This window comes from Equus caballus, chromosome 17 (genome assembly GCF_041296265.1).
Source record: "Equus caballus isolate H_3958 breed thoroughbred chromosome 17, TB-T2T, whole genome shotgun sequence".
NCBI classification, from domain to species: Eukaryota; Metazoa; Chordata; class Mammalia; order Perissodactyla; family Equidae; genus Equus; species Equus caballus.
In genome coordinates, this window is record NC_091700.1 from 95,442,661 (window position 1) to 95,459,319 (window position 16,659).

Here is a 16,659-nt window from a genome sequence, read left to right on the forward strand (position 1 = left end):
ATTCAAATAGTGGCTTGCTAATTTTGTGCCCCGTCCCACAAAGGATGCAAAAAATGAACAGCAGTTGTTACTTTTACCAAGATTTTGACCAGAATTGCAAATCGATATGGCCCATAGAGAAGACCAGGCCCTTGGCAAGAGTTGGCTCAGCCCATCAGAACTGGAACCCATAAGCAGGTGCCAGGGAGAAGGACGCTGGGCTCAGTGAGGGCAGAGACGCACTTCCGCAAGAGCCCCAGGGCATTTAGTGAACGCTGAGTGAAGGATTGCACAGCACGGAGGTCAGCTCTCCTCGGGGTCAGTCCGGGGGGCCCCGTGGCTTCATCTTACCCCCGGGAGGTGTAGGTCTTTTCTGACTTTCCTTGGGATGCTCTCAGATGCTCCTCCCCGAAATCAGCTCTATGTCCTCACTCGCTGTGGGGATGAGATTTCTCACAGAACTCTTCGTAGATGTCCATTAACATCTCTGGATCACTCTAATGAGGGGCTTGGACCTTAGGGGAGCCCTGTGGATTTGCATGTAATCTCAAGGTGGTTTGCAACCACTGCAGTCACAAGAACCTGAAATACAGGTACCTATTCCTGAAAAGTAGGTGTGGAGCTAGTCTTCTGGCAAGCTCGACTTAAGGGTTAAATTGCTTATAAGATATTTAAGAAGAGAATATCTGTTTTTTGAAGCATATAGATGTTTACATACATAAATCTGGCTACTTGGAGCAGATAATTTTGCAAGATTTCTCCTAACTCCACATTTCTGGGAGAAATAGAATGCATGTTTTCTAGGCTTTTCAAACCATCTGGAGTTGTGGGGGTGGGGTAACGACATTCACTGAATGAAGCTCTAAATCCCTCTGTTGGAGTCAACCTTTGTTCCCCCCTTTTCATAGCAAAAGTGATAGGTAGAGCAGAGGTGTAATCTCCACCTCCAACTTTAAATACCAAACACCACCTCTACAGAGGCTCTGCTGCACAGCATTGATAATCTAGTTCTATTCAGTTCTCAAAGAGGGCCATTTAACACATGGGGATGCATCAGCTATGCCCAAGTTCCTAAGGACCAATGAACAGACCATCATATACTTAGCATACTTGGACCACAGCTCTGTCTAGCTTCATAGACTGAGAAAGTTCACTATGGTCGCTATGCCTTTGTCTTCATGGGTTCACGGGGGTAAAACTTCCTTCTGTCAGAGGGAACGAGGGAGTATATTTGGTCACACTATGTATTTTGAGTTTCATTTGGCCCCACATGAAAAACAAATGTATTCATTTTGCCAGTATTGATGACCATTCTTGTGTTTCACTTTGGGCATATTTGGTTAAAACACTATATATGTATTCTTGGTCAAACCTGCATGTATGGAAAGCATGTCATTACAACTTGGTAGCATTTCTTATCAAGAGTTCAGTTGTACCTATTAGGGAATCTGCAGACACCAGTTTTGTGTTGCCAAGGGAATTCAAATCTTCACCGAAGGAATGAAAGAACTGGAAGGGTAGAAATAAAGGTAAAAGAAGAGAGAGAGACAGAGAGAGACAGAGAGAGTTGTCTCATCTTTTATCTAACTGCCAGGAAAGAAATGGGCACTTGGCGTGCCTTGAACTGAAGGTGACCTGGCAGGGCCAGCAGTAAGCAGCATTTTGTTATATAATTTACTGACCCTCACATACCTCCATCAAGGTGTCTGAGGCAGTTTTCCTCTTTCATACAAATCTCATGGTAACCTTTGCTCCCCAGTGGTTTAAATCACATTCTTAAGGGATTAAACTGTTATGACAAAAGAGGAATGTTTAGATACTGTGCTTTGCAGCTCAAAATTTGTCAGATTAGAAACTGTGTATTTTATAATCTTTAGATCAAAGAAGCTCTCCATCAAAGCTTTACGTCTACTACAATATTTTCCCAACCTTTGTTGAACCTGAATTGTTTTGGATTATCTCACATTGGGTTCACTGAGTATGCCTGGACTAATGTGGAGGGAAAAGCTTTCTTCCAAATATTTTAAACATTTCGCATGTGCAGGGCTTGAGCACTAAGCTCCAGGTATTCGTTGGCGGAGGGGTGCAGCCTGCCCAGACAGTCTTTTTAACTCTAGTTTTATATGAGATCCTTTTTGAGATTAGTATGACAGATAAAACCCTACAGGGCAGCCGTTTATCTTCCATTAAGAACACTGCTCACTTTCTTTAACCGGCTGACCAGAGTGCTCCGTAAAGAGGCCTTTTTATAGAGTTTTTACATCTCAATGGATTAGGTATCATTACCCCGTTGGAAAAAGAACAGTTCAATTTTCTCAGAAGAATGGTTTGTCAGAGCAGAGCAGTTTGTCTTTATCCATCTCTAAATCCAGCAATCATGCTTCCCAAATAGGCACAAAGCAATGATCATTCAAAGTTCAAATTGCCAATTAATTTAGAATCTGCTCCCTGAATTCCTTTATTGTTGTACTGCCATGAGTCCAGTGAGGCAAGCAGGAGGTCAAGTTGACAGTATCTATTATAAATATCTTTGCGTGTTTATGGAGAAAAATCAAGGCAAATCTTTCAACAGAAGATATTTTCAAAATCATCTCTATTGATGGATGAAACATTTTTAAGGAAAACCAAAGTTAAGATAAAGTGCTTTAAAAATCACTTTTTTGATATAATGAACAGGAAATGCAAGGATGTAGCATGTGGACAATGTAATTTGATTGCATTTATTTCTGAAAGATATCTTTCATTCACATATCATAAAGTATAATGTACATTGTCAAAGAAGTGAATGACTTATCATCATATTCAGAAAAGCAGAAGACTTTAAATAAGAATGCTGCTTTTCCTTTAGACTATCACCTTTATTGTAACGCGTTGGTGTATTTCTCAAATGAGTCAATGAGGATCAGTAAAATTCATTGTATTACTCATAGAATTATGTTCATCACATGAATCCTACAGGAGACATTTCTTTCTGTTTTTAGTAATAGGAAGAGTTGTGACTCTTTTTAGCAACTGCTTTGCTCATAACTTAGGAGCACGGTGACTCCTGCAGTGGTCACTTCCTCCCCTCTTTCTGGCTGCTAGAACACTTCAGTCTACGTTCGTGATCGAGCTACAACACAGAGCAGAGGGATTTATGGCCCCATTTTGCAGTCTAACTTCACTCCAGATTCTATTTTACTTTTTAACCTTTCATATTACCTTTAGATTATTTTCATTTTGTTGCTGTTAGTGCCATCAAGTGTGTTCTGACTCCTAGAGACTCTGCGTATAGCAGAGCGGAGCCCTGCCCAGTCTTTCTGCGCCATCCTCTCACCTTCCAGCGCTCCATCAGACAATGCTCTGCTGCTCTTCACAGGGTTTTCACGGGCTATTTTTTTCAGAAATGGGTGGGCAGGTCCTTCTTCCTAGTCTGTTTTAGTCTGGAAGCTCCGCTGAAGCCTGTCCACCATGGGTGACCCTGCTTGGTATCTGAAATACTGGTGGCGTAACTTTCAGCATCACAACAATACACTGTTGCCACAGAGTGACAACCGACAGATAGGTGGTGTGTTCCCTGACCTGGAAACGAACCTGGGCTGTGACAGTGAGAGTGCTGCCTCTTAACCACGAGGCCACCAGGGTTGACTTTATTTTCATTACTTTTATTAATTCACCTCATTTTGCTATATTGTACACATCCTTGTAAATTAACATGCTCTTGAGAACAAAAAACGGTAAATTTAAAAAACAGCTTATTTTTCGTGAATAATCATGTAAAGTAAAAGGCAACAGTTGAAAATATGCTGACATGAGTGGGGCATGAAGTTGTATTGGTCCAGAGTGGAGACCAGGAGTCTCTCTCATTTTAGCAGGAGCTGTACGTCAGTATGTGTCTGCCCAGAGTCCTCCAACAGCTCTGGGGACCTTGTCTTGTCCCCACACCAGCCAGTAGGGCAGCAATAAACCTTCCCATACAAAGGTCTGTACTATGACTATAACGAGTTTCATGGTATCAGAAAATATCCTCTCTGTTTTTGAGGATCCCGTGCTTTGCTGAGAGAGATGGACTAAATATACAATAGAATTTCTATCAACACAACTAATGTTTATGTCAATATATACACAACTAATTGTAGTTTTACAGAGGTATCTTTATACCGTCATGGAAAGGAGCTGCTGGGATGGTTGAGAAGAAAAGAGCAGGGGAATGCTAAGTGCAACTATGGCATCTTAACTCAGAGCTCGAGGAGAATGTGGTAAACACTCAGCAGGACACTGTCATGCCTGGGTGACAAAGCCAGATTAGTGTGTATACCTGGGTTTTCTCCAAGGTAGGACCATTAGAAGGTTAAGCTGATTCAGTTTGGGAAAAGTTTTTTTTTAAATAAAAAAAAGGAGGAGATGTTTAAAATAACAGAATAAAGGAAATCACCACTTACTAATTTGAAAATTAATGTCCATAACAACTACTATTTATTGAATAGCATGTTGTCCTTGGTACTATGCTTTCCATTTCGTGGTCACTGTTACATATAATTCTTAAGACAGTCCTGAGACATAGCCGTCAATAGTCCTAATTTATGGATGAAGCAAACACACAGACCCACTTATCTTTGGGCACTCAGCAAATAATGACAAAATCAAGAACTGAGCCCAAGTCTATCTTCTTAACCGCCCAATGACATATTCATGGGCTATTTTGTGTTGACTCCTATGAATAAACTCCACTTTTATGCTTTTTAAAAAACGTTATTGAAATTTGCCTATTCTGGATATTTCATATAAATTAATCATATAACATGTGGCCTACTGTGACTGGGTCCTTTCATTTAGCGTAATGTTTTCAAGGTTCATCCATGGAGTAGCATGTATCAGAAGTTTATCCCTTTTTATTGCCTAATAAAGTTATACGATATGGAGATAGCACATTTCACTTATTCTTCTATCAATTGATGGACATTTGGGTTGTTTCCACTTTTTGGCTATTATGAACAATGCTGCTATGAACATGCAGGTTTTGTGGGGACTCATGTCTTCATTTCTCTTGGCTAGATACCTAGGAGTGGAAGTGCTGGATACTATGGTAACTCTATGTTTAACGTTTTGATGACCTACCAATCTGTTTCCAGAATGTCTTCACCATTTGACATTCCTAAGAGCAAAGTAAGAGGGCTCCAATTTACTTTTTTTCTTTTTTTTGAGGAAGATTAGCCCTGAGCTAACATCTGCTGCCAATCCTCCTCTTTTTTGCTGAGGAAGACTGACCCTGAGCTAACATCTGTGCCCATCTTCCTCTACTTTCCATGTGGGACACCTGCGACAGCGTGGCTTGCCAAGTGGTGCGTAGGTCCGAACTCAGACCAAACTGATGAACCTGGGCCCCGAAGTGGAACATTCGAACTTAACAGCTGCGCCACTGGGCCACCCCGAGGGTTCCAGTTTATCCACATTCTTGCCATTGTCTGTCTTTTTGGTTATAGTCATTCTAGTGTGTGTGGAGTAGTATTTCGTTGTGGTTTTCTTTTGGGCCCCCAAAATAAAAAAACTGCAAGAGTGAAACTGAGCTCTGGTGACTAGCTGAGACACTTCCCCTTCTGCCCCGTCCACGAATATTCTCATCATGATCCTCAATTCTCCCTTGCTGCCCTCGGACTTCTGTGGCTGCCTCATGTCGTCTTCTGCCTTAGGAATCACTGTCAGTGGCTCAGAGCTGAGAGGGCCACATGTGCCCAGCCATGCAGGCACCTGCTCCTGGAATTTCAAGTTTGAAATCTGAAAGCGCTTTCTATTGCCCGCTGGTCAGGCAGCATAGCACTCGACCAGAGCACTCTAATTCAGTTAAATTTTTAACTAGCCCAACTTCTCATGGTTCTGTCACGAGTAAAATATCCTATGGAAAAATGTATTTTGACTTCCAAACAAGTTTCTGGGACAGAATTATTTATGTCCTGAGCAGGTCTGCATCGTATCCACTCACCTGTGTCCTCCTTATTGAAGGTTTTCATCATCTCGACCATTTTTGTACGACTGCCACACTTAGTTCTCATCATTTTCTATTTAATCTTTGGTAGAGTTAGAGTTAGTCCAATTAGGGAAGGAAGAAGATAAAATTTACAGTTATGATATTCTAATAATCAGAGATGATATCTATGCTCTGGGAATTGAAATCCCATTTACTGTGGTCTGAGAAGAATGGAAGCAGATGAAACTTGGAAGAGCCTGGAACGCCTCACCACCACGGATCCCAACCCTGGCCAGATATGTGCTCCATGTTCCACAGCTGTGTCCTGGCCTGGTAAAGTCTGCACGGCCAGCCCTCCATTGTCCCCACCCTGTGCTGCCCAGATTTCACGGAATAAGTACCAGTGGCTAAACATAAGGATTTATCATTCCTTGTTTTGGGAAAAATATTTGAAACATTGGTCCTTTTTCAGGCTTCCTCGTTCCCCCGGTGGACTTGACCTTTGAAAGGCAGAAATTGAATGTGTGCCTAATTTTCCTGTTGGTCAGTTGGACTCTTGCTGCGTATTTGTTGATCCACCCTTCAGGAGCGAACTCTGGTATACAATTATAAACGAAACTCTCAATTCTCTTCTTCATTACTTTGCTATCTGAACTCGACTCTTAGAAAAATATGTCTGGAAATAACTGATGTAAACTGACATTGACATGATTTGAGGAGGGAAAACATATAAATGGCAGCATCTGTTATTGTAACTTACTTTACCTCACTAAGAAATTTGCCTATGGAAAAATCTGTGTACGTTGGCTAATGTACATAGGCAAAAGGCCTTGAGTTCACATCTTTCAGTTGGAGTCCTGATTTTAAGGTAACTTGGCAATTGGGGGTATAATTCTTTTTTTTTTTTTTTTTTAAAGATTTTATTTTTCCTTTTTCTCCCCAAAGCCCCCCGGTACATAGTTGTATATTCTTCGTTGTGGGTCCTTCTAGTTGTGGCATGTGGGACGCTGCCTCAGCGTGGTTTGATGAGCAGTGCCATGTCCGCGCCCAGGATTCGAACCAACGAAACACTGGGCCGCCTGCAGCGGAGCGCGCGAACTCAACCACTCGGCCACGGGGCCAGCCCCTATAATTCTTTTTTGAGGAAGATTAGCCCTGAGCTAACATCTGCTGTCAATCCTCCTCTTTTTGCTGAGGAAGACTGGCCCTGAGCTAACACCCATGGCCATCTTCCTCTACTTTATATGTGGGACGCCTACCACAGCGTGCCTTGCCAAGTGGTGCCATGTCCGCACCCGGGATCCAAACCGGCAAACCCCAGGCTTCTGAAGCAGAATGTGTGAACTTAACCGCTGTGCCACCGGGCCAGTCCCTGGGGGTATAATTCCACTTAGTTTCTGTATTGTCCAAGAGGACATAGAATTTTTCATTCCAGTTAGTCATCTCTTTGAAATTTTTAGTTATCACTAGATGCCATCCTGAATAAAAATTTATAAGCAAAATAAATATGTGAATGACCTCAGTTTTATATATACATGGATATTAGATGACAGTGGTTGAATATATAGATAATTTAGGTAGTAGCAAATGAGATAATGTTTCTAGAAGAACTTTGTACACTCTAACACTCTAAACAAATGTAAGGCACTATTATCATTGCTATTTTTAAAGACGCTACTTTTATGTATATTGGATCTATTTCTGCCCCATTTCTAACCCCTTTCTCTGTAGCACATAATGTAAAAAGAAAGCATTTGAATACCTCAGTACTCAAGGTGTGGTCTGTCATCAGCATCGTCAATACCTGGGAACTTTAGAAACACAGAATCTCAGTCCAGACCCCAGGCTACACATGTTTTCTTTTCTCCCCGAAGCCCCCATACAGAGTTGTCTATCCTGGTTGTAGGTCGCTCTAGTTCTTCTATGTGGATGCTGCCACAGCATGGCCTGATGAGTGGTGCTTAGGTCCGTGCCCAGGATCCGAACCAGTGAACCCTGGATTGCTGATGCTAAACGAGCGAACTTCATTGCTTCAGTGCCAGGCAGGCCACTTGCACATGTTTTTTTTTTTGTTTTTTTTTTTAAGATTTTTTTTCCTTTTTCTCCCCAACGCCCCCCGGTACATAGTTGTGTATTCTTCGTTGTGGGTTCTTCTAGTTGTGGCATGTGGGATGCTGCCTCAGCGTGGTCTGATGAGCAGTGCCATGTCCGCGCCCAGGGTTCGAACCAACAAAACACTGGGCCGCCTGCAGAGGAGCGCGCGAACTTAACCACTCGGCCACGGGGCCAGCCCCGACTTGCACATGTTTTAACAAGGTCTCCAGGTGATTCTTACATTGGAGAAGCATGGCTTTGATGGCACAGGCTGCTAACAATACCTGAGGTGGCAGCACAGAGCAGTGGGAAATATATTAGGACTGGGATCAGATTAACATAATCACCTGATCTTCAGCTTTCCCATGTGAAAAACAGGGTCTAGTTGAGATTTCACATATAACCTGTAAAGACATCTCACTCTGTATAGATGAACGGCAGCTGGCTATTAACCAGATACCCAAATTGTCATTTTGTAAGCTCCTTATAGCGAGGAGTGAAAGCTGGAGAAAGTTGGAACTTGTCATTTATAGATGAATCAAGCATCAATGACCTTTTCCCTGATTCTCTCCTCTAGCCCCCCAGTTCTTGTTCTTACTTCTGGTCCTCCCCCTTGTTGAGGAACTAGCTCTCGCCATGTCACCACAACACTGAGACACCTTCTCTTCTTCCTCAGTGACTATCAAATGAAGCAAATACAAATTGCTCTGAATGGCCTTTATCATCACCCACACTAAGTCCTGAGATGACTTTCTCTGGTTTATTTCTCCCCTTTTCCTACACACATCCTAAACAACAGGGATAGGCCGGTGCTCCAGCTCTTCCTATCTTTGCTTCGGTCTAAATTCTCATTGCCAAATTCTCACTGTAGAGCCCATCTCACTTGGTGCCTTCTTCATCCCCAGTCTGCGTTCTCCACCACCCAGTACTGTGTCCTCCTCACTTGAATTCCCTGGGCACTGAGTAAGTCTCTTCTGGAGCTATGGCCTTTATTCTAAGTAAATGTTTATGACCCTTAATAGGCTGTAAGATCCAAGAGCATTTTTCCTCTTCTTTGCAATCCTTGCCATGCCTGGGACCGTCACCTGCCCAGAGTGACTGCCTGAAAGCAGGTTCAGTGAATTGCACGGAGCCAGAGTTTGCAGGGATGTAAATGTGGTTCCATCAGGAGAACCGGGCTTCTGGGGGTGCTCGGCCCACGGTCTTCTATGCTCAGATGGCCTCCTCATCCCACGTTGCTATCCCGCTTCTACACACTGGCACGTAAACTTTAAGAAGAGAGGAGCTCGGTCCAGTGGAACATGTTTCCTTTCCACTTCTTTGAGAGCCTGTGATGGGATAACCTTACATCTTAATTTTATAGCATTTCATGCCACATCTTACAAGTTGAGATTCAATTTGCCGCTCGGTCTTCACTTTCAAAATATCCTCTCTTGAGCAAAAATACAATGACTCACCTTCCAGAATGTATTCAGCCACATGAATAGAAGAATTTAGTCATGTAAGCATTTTCAATCAAGCTATCTCAGTAGTCTGTGAACACCAGTTACAAGAATAGGGCTACAAGAAAACCTATAGAAACCATATATCATCAAAGAAATGCATGTGTGCTTTTCAGTTCAATTTAAAAAGAAAGAACAATTTACACATCTGAACATTTCAACTGAATAACTTCTTAAACGTGAATCAAACATTAGGATTGATACTGGAGTAATTCCATTTTTTGTGATTCTTTCTCTAGTTTTACTTGTTCAGTGGAAGAATTTTTAGGTCTAATAATTTTTTGAAAATATTGGAGCATTTATGTAATGAGATAAAGCAAGTTCTTTTGCTTTGATGTTACCTACAAAAGCATGTCTTGACTTGTTTAGCCATAAAAAATACTAATGAGTTTGTAATTTGTCATACAGATGAAATCCTTTGGACACAGAGAAATGAGTTGTAAGAAACAAATATGACTTGAACCTTTTAGAATACTTTCTTCTCCTCTGCTTTAAAGAGAGTAACGTATTCATAATCACGGGAATTTAGCGACCTCTCCTCGAGGTTAGCTGGAATAAGATTTCAAAACAATGTTGGGCTCTTCATGCTTGAGTAGCACAAAGATAATTATTTGTCATAGCTGTTTCTGCCTTGGGGAATGATAGAATTAGGGAATTGTGTTTTTAAACAGATAGAGTTTATTACTTTCTACATTATTTTAGGCTAAAGTCAGTGTATAACTAAAGGGAAGTGTTTTGTTTTCTTTCTTTTTTTTTTCGGTGAAGTTAAGAGTTTTATGCACAGCAGCCACTGCTCTATTTTTTAAACTTTTCAAATTTCACAATAAGATTAACCTAGACACATCTTAATGCAAATACATCAGCGCCTAGTTAGTTTCTTTTAGGCCTCTGTGATTGACTGTCATCTGTCCTACTAAGTTTCATTGTGTATCCCCATTCTTAAAGGCACTGGGCCAGATAAGAATTGCAGAATTTGGGTTAGAACTGGATTTGTCCTGGAGAAGTTTACAAATTCTGGGAGAACTGATCATTTTCTGATTCATGCAGTTACCCCAGCTTGTCAAGGATAACTATCATATCCTTTGGGTTTTAGTTCAAAAATTTGTATTGGAAATTGGTTATTGACTCAAATTGTGATGCATAGTGTTTTGTCATCCTGTATTTTAGGAAAAGTGTTCATTGTGTGTGAATTACTTATCCTTCAGGTATTATCCCTCTGAATGTTTGTCATTAGGACCATGTAATGTACTTCTCTAACATGGTAGCACTCATTCATTTTCTTGAGATTTTCTGGGTTGGCAGCCAGCGTGTTTACTGAACAGCTCTATGGCCATCGTATATACTTAGGGTAGGCAACTACAACATCATCTAGATAATTATAATCTTGTTTTAAATGTTGACAGATGTGATATCTATGTAATGCATACATTTATATATGTTGTAAATATAGTTATACACAACTGTATTTATCTGCCTTTATATGTATTATGCCTCTTTAAAATTATAAATATTTAATGAAGCATTTAATTAGATCTCTTTGAATGAAGATATAATGTTACATTGGGAAGAGTAACAACTACATTTTGTATAAATGGTGCTTATTTTTTACATTTAGAACCTAAGAAAAAACAAAAAGGAATAAATGACCAAGGTTAATAGCATCAAAGCTAGTTTATATTTATTCTTTTATTTAAAAACAAACAAAATGTGCTTATTTGATCAAAAACCTAAATTTGCCAAAATTTAGAGTAAGTAAGATATAAAAAACCGTCGATCCCAGTTAGGTGCTAGTTTTTTGTTATTAGGTGATATAATTCTAATTTAATATCATTAGAATACATTAAATATATATGTTGAGCCCGTAGATATCTAATTCTCTGTTAACACAATTAAGGCAATATGGCATCAAACTCTCCCAGAGTGAAAACACTCTTAAGCTTAGGACTGTAGTTCACAGATCATTCGCTGCTTTAGAAGTTCTTTGTTACTCTCTTTGTTTACATCTTGGATCCAGACTTCTGTGTGAAAAGCAAAGCACTATAGCCAGCATTTCACCCAGCAGCTTCGAAATGTTCATTACCTGAGATAACTTAGGAACCATTGTAAAGTATTGTTTAGATAAGGCAGCCCCGCTATCTGCAAAATTGACCTTACCATGGAGCTAATTTGATTAAATGGCTTTAGGCTGTAGTCAATAAATAATCTTGGTGCTAAGGAAACCGTCTCACGACAGTCCTTGGATGAAGGGCTATACAAAATAAGATGTCAAAACCTTATTTTCTCTTTGCCCCTCCCACTCATACCCTCATTGTTTAATTAAGAGAGAATTCAAGTTCTCTGCATCCGTAATAAAAAATGAAAACAAAACTAACAATAATCAAAAGCTCAGGTCTTGAATTTATAAGCGTTCTCTGTTGGTTTTAGATGTTAATGCAAGTAAAACAGTCCCCTAATCAGTGGATCTCAAACTTGCCCACGCATCAGAAATGGAGGGCGAGGGGGCAGCTGTTGTTGAAACAGCTCACTGGGCCCCGCTCCCAGAATTTCTGACTCAGTAGGTCTGGGTGGGACCTGAGAATCTGCATTTCTTTTTTTTAACTGCTTTTTTTTTTTTGAAGATTTTTTGTTTTATTCCTTTTTCTCCCCAAAGCCCCCCGGTACATAGTTGCATATTCTTCATTGTGGGTCCTTCTAGTTGTGGCATGTAGGACGCTGCCTCAGCGTGGTTTGATGAGCAGTGCCATGTCCGCGCCCAGGATTCGAACCAACGAAACACTGAGCCACCTGCAGCGGAGCGCATGAACTTAACCACTCGGCCACCGGGCCAGCCCCAGAATCTGCATTTCTAACAACGTGCAGGTGATGCTAATGCTCCGGGTTCCTGGGCCACATTTGAGAACCACTGCTCCAGTTGACTGCTACTTCTGAGTTCAGTTTGGAAACAGTTTTGTACCATGTTTTAAACACAGTGGTGCTAGCCTAAAGGAAGGTTTTTCCTTTCATCATTCCAGAGGGGAATCACATAAATGCTGTTCATGTCTTTTGTTTGTTTTTGTGATGCTGTACTGGGTTGCCAGATAAAATACAGTTAAGTTTGACGTCAAGATAAACAGTAAATAGCTTTTCAATATGGCTAAATTTCCTAAATTTGGAAACGCTACACTGAGTCAGGAAAAGTTAGTTCATAGCCTATCTGTTTTATCCTGAAGGATAATCTTTTCAATTAAGCAAATTGACATTTTAATGGAAAAAATATGTACAGTCTAAGACTATATTAGTTTCCATGATTTCCAAAAGTATAAATAAAATTTGAAGTAATTTTGTATTTTAAATAATAATGCTGCAGATTTGAAATGATCACTTTTAGTTAATTATGAGACCTAATTTTACTCCTGAAATGCCTTTTAAAAATGGTTCCCCCCAAATTAAGGCAAGTGCTACAATCTTAAGTGAGCAAACTGGTTTAACTTTGCTTAAAGAGGTTTAGAACACGATACAGCTTTGTGGAATGAGAAAAATAGTGCCAACTGTGAAGACTTTGTGGATAGGTTGTGATTACAAGCCACTGCGGGACTTTGAGGAAGCCAGTGGTCTCCATTTTCTAACTTGTAAAAAGGACTGCGAGGGATCAAGGCTGCACATTTGGTAAATATTAGACTTCAGAACTCAATGTTGAATTGGGGCTCCTTGATCACAGTCGAGCTGATGGATGACAATCCAAGTTACAAAGGTGTTGCCCATGTGGATTTCAAACGATGATTGAATAGAGGACCCTGTTTCATATTGATGCATAACTTCTAACAACATTGGTTGGCATTTCAGGAGTTAACCAGCATCAAATCTATGATTTCCTAAATATATCAAAATTCTGCTGCAAAGCTCAGGTTTTCGTTTTCCCTCCCATGCAAAAGAACATTTCTTGTCGTTAAAAATTGATCGCAGTACACTTTGGCATGCACCCATGTGCTTCCTATTCACTGAAAAGAGAGCAAGTTATTATTAGAAAGCCAAATGGTGGATATCATTTGTGAGATTTCATTAATATTTTTTATGGCAATATGATTCCTTTAATCGTCTGGCACGGGAAAGATGAGAGTCCCCTTGTACTTCCACCCTTCCAGGTATAGAGTTCACAGTGTGTTACGTTCCTTTCGGCACAAAAGCTAATAATCGAGTCTAGTATCTACTGCTTTAAAATATATCTTATGACTTTGTCCTCTATAGTGCTTGAGCCTGATGTAGCTTTTATTTTTCTAGAGTGAAAATTTGAGTTGCTCCTGGGTTGAGAAATATTTTCCATGAAGGGCTATGGAAACTAAAAGAAAAATGATGTTGATGTCGGTATTTTGGTACCAGAACATGAGAAAAACGATTTGGGGAGATGATTTCTAAAAAAGAAAAAAAAATGCCAGCTTTCCAGGATTTCTTAGTAATCATACTCCAGCCTACAATTTTCAAGAAAAAAGTGCTGCAAGCTTTCTGGACTGGAAGCTGGCTCCAGCGCTGTTTTGGAACATCCCCACTGAAGGAACTTTGCCACTAGTGTTGCTGTAAATGAGACAGTGTTTGCCAAGCTGCTCAAGTAACACCTCAGCTAAACAAGTGTCCCTGTCTCTTTCAAACATTTTTGCAAGAAAACAACCCATTTATTTTTTCTGTAAAAAGAATTTTTTTTGATTGCCAATCCGCTCAATAAGGAAAGTTGTGGAGGAAAATGCCTGGTACTTAAGAAGCCAATTTCTTTCTTTCCTGTCTCCCTGAATCCACTGCAGTTTGGTTTCCTACCACCACCATCCACCTCAAAGTCATCATTGGCCTCCGTGTTGCAAATCCAGCGGCCATTTCTGAGTCTTTGTGCTACTTTTCCCTTGATAGTGTTTGATGGAGATGATATCCTGCCTCAAGATATTGCCTTTTCTTGGTTTTTCAGGATGCCACGTTGTCTGGGTTTCCTCCCAGCTTCCAAGTTGCCCCTCCCCAGGGTCCCCTACAGATTCCTCCATCTCCCTCACCTCTACAAGGCTCAAGCTTTATTCTCTTCTTCCTGTTCATGCTCTGGGTGATCTTATCCAGACCCAAGCCTTTATCATCTAGAGGTTGTTTCCCAGATTTGTATTTCTAATCCAGACTTCTCCCTCGAGACTCAAGTGTCCAGCTAGATTCTTGACACTCCCACTTGACTCTCATACTGAAATAGGTAATAGATCCAAAACCTCTTGATATTTCCTCATGTTTGACCCTATTCCAAAGTCTACTCTTTCCAGGTAATGGAGTCTATTCTTCCAGTTGCTCAAGCCAAAGGTCATCGTGTCATCCTCAACTCCCCTCTTTCTCTCTTTTCTCATTCCTTGGGCCATCCTATCTAAAATGCCGTCTTGACCCCCATCCTGGCATTTCATGTTCATTTTTACTCCTCAGCATTCAGGCGTATCTAACATATTGTGTATTTGCTTTTCATCTTATTGCCTATCTCCCTCAGTCAAATAGAGTTCTCTCAGAGTGGAGATTTTTGTCTTTTTTGCTCACTACTGTATCCCTAGACCAGGGATGGTGCCTAACGTAAAGGAGCTGCCAATAAAAGTCTGCTGAAAAAATGAATGAATGAACAATAAGTTATATTGAAGGTAGCCTTTACTAAATTTAAGTGAGATTAACACAGTTAAATAGACAAATCCCAATGAAGTAGCAAAGTTATTTCTTTTAAACTCAGACACTGGAGTGGGAGAAAGGGATTGTTAAAGTTGGGAGGGATGCGGAAAACAGTCATCACAATCAGAATGAAAGACTTCAATCAGAGAATCCTTCTAGTCAGTACTCCACCCAGGATTATTCTGTATCTGCCCAAACCAGAGAATTGTATAAAATTTCTCTCATGTTTTGTCACCATCTTTTTACAATAGGTACTTTTTCAGAGGGCATTAATAGTAGAGAAGATTAATTTTGCTGGCATTTCAAGGAGCTGTGGAACAGCAATTAGGAGGAGCAAGTGCTAAACTGACAGAAATTCATTGGTTGAAATCTACACAATTTGAAGACAGCTTCGAGATGGAAGACAGACTGAGTACCCTCCGCAATTAATACATCCACCCTTATTAAGAAATTTGGCTGAATCACAAGAGTACTGAGAACTAATAGTGGAACCAAAACAGGAGGAAAGACGTTCTTAAGGCCGAGGATTTCATTAGTGGCTGGTCATTTCTTTTTTTTTCATTGAGTTAATGATAGGTTACAATCTTGTGAAATTTCAGTTGTACGTTATTGTTTGTCATTCCTGTTGTAGGTGCACGACTTCACCCTTTGTGCCCACCCCCCACCCCCTCTTTCCCCTGGTAGCCACTAATCTGTTCTCTTTGTCCACGTTTTTAAATTCCTCATATGAGTGGAGTCATACAGAGATTATCCTTCTCTAACTGGCTTATTTCACTTAACATAATTCCCTCAAGGTCCATCCATGTTATTGCAAATGGAATGATTTTGTTCTGTTTTGCAGCTGAGTAGTATTCCATTGTATATATATACCACATCTTTATCCAATCATCTGTTGATGGACACTTAGGTTGCTTCCATGTCTTGGCTATTGTAATAATGCTGCAATGAACATTGGGGTACATAGGACTTTTGGAATTGCTGACTTCAAGCTCTTTGGATAGGTACCCAGTAGTGGAATGGCTGGATCGTATCGTAGTTCTATTTTTAATTTTTTGAGGAATCTCCATACTGTTTTCCATAGTGGCTGCACCAGTTTGCATTCCCACCAGCAGTGTATGAGGGTTCCTTTTTCTCCACAACCTCTCCAACATTTGTTACTATTAGTTTTAGATATTTTTGTCATTCTAACGGGTGTAAGGTGATATCTTAGTGTAGTTTTGATTTGCATTTCCCTGATGATCAGCGATGATGAGCATCTTTTCATGTGCCTATTGGCCATCAGTATATCTTCTTTGAAGAAATGTCTGTTCATGTCTCCAAGTGGCTGGTTATTTCTTGTGGCTTGTTTCACATTTATTTATTCTTTAGTTTATTGCTTGATATGCTTCATCATAGTGTTCCAGTATTCTCAATTTTCTTGTCATATATGATACTTAGCTCAAAGGAGTACTTAAGGTGTTACTAAAGAGGGGCTCTTGAACTGGGTATGTA

The 16,659-nt window shown here is 40.4% G+C and overlaps 1 long non-coding RNA gene across 4 annotated transcripts in view; it reads left to right on the forward strand.

The window, feature by feature from the left end:
* LOC102148162 (uncharacterized) overlaps window positions 1-16,659 on the forward strand; it is a 72,568-nt gene that overhangs the window by 26,216 nt on the left and 29,693 nt on the right. The window contains exon 5 of one of the 4 annotated variants that reach the window (XR_288670.4): window positions 5,168-7,692. The exons of 2 other annotated variants lie outside the window; for them this stretch is intronic. This is a non-coding gene — a long non-coding RNA (uncharacterized lncRNA). Of the gene's footprint in view, window positions 1-5,167; window positions 10,985-16,659 lie in introns of those variants that run through there. One more of the 4 variants, XR_002801111.2, reaches the window with a different exon arrangement.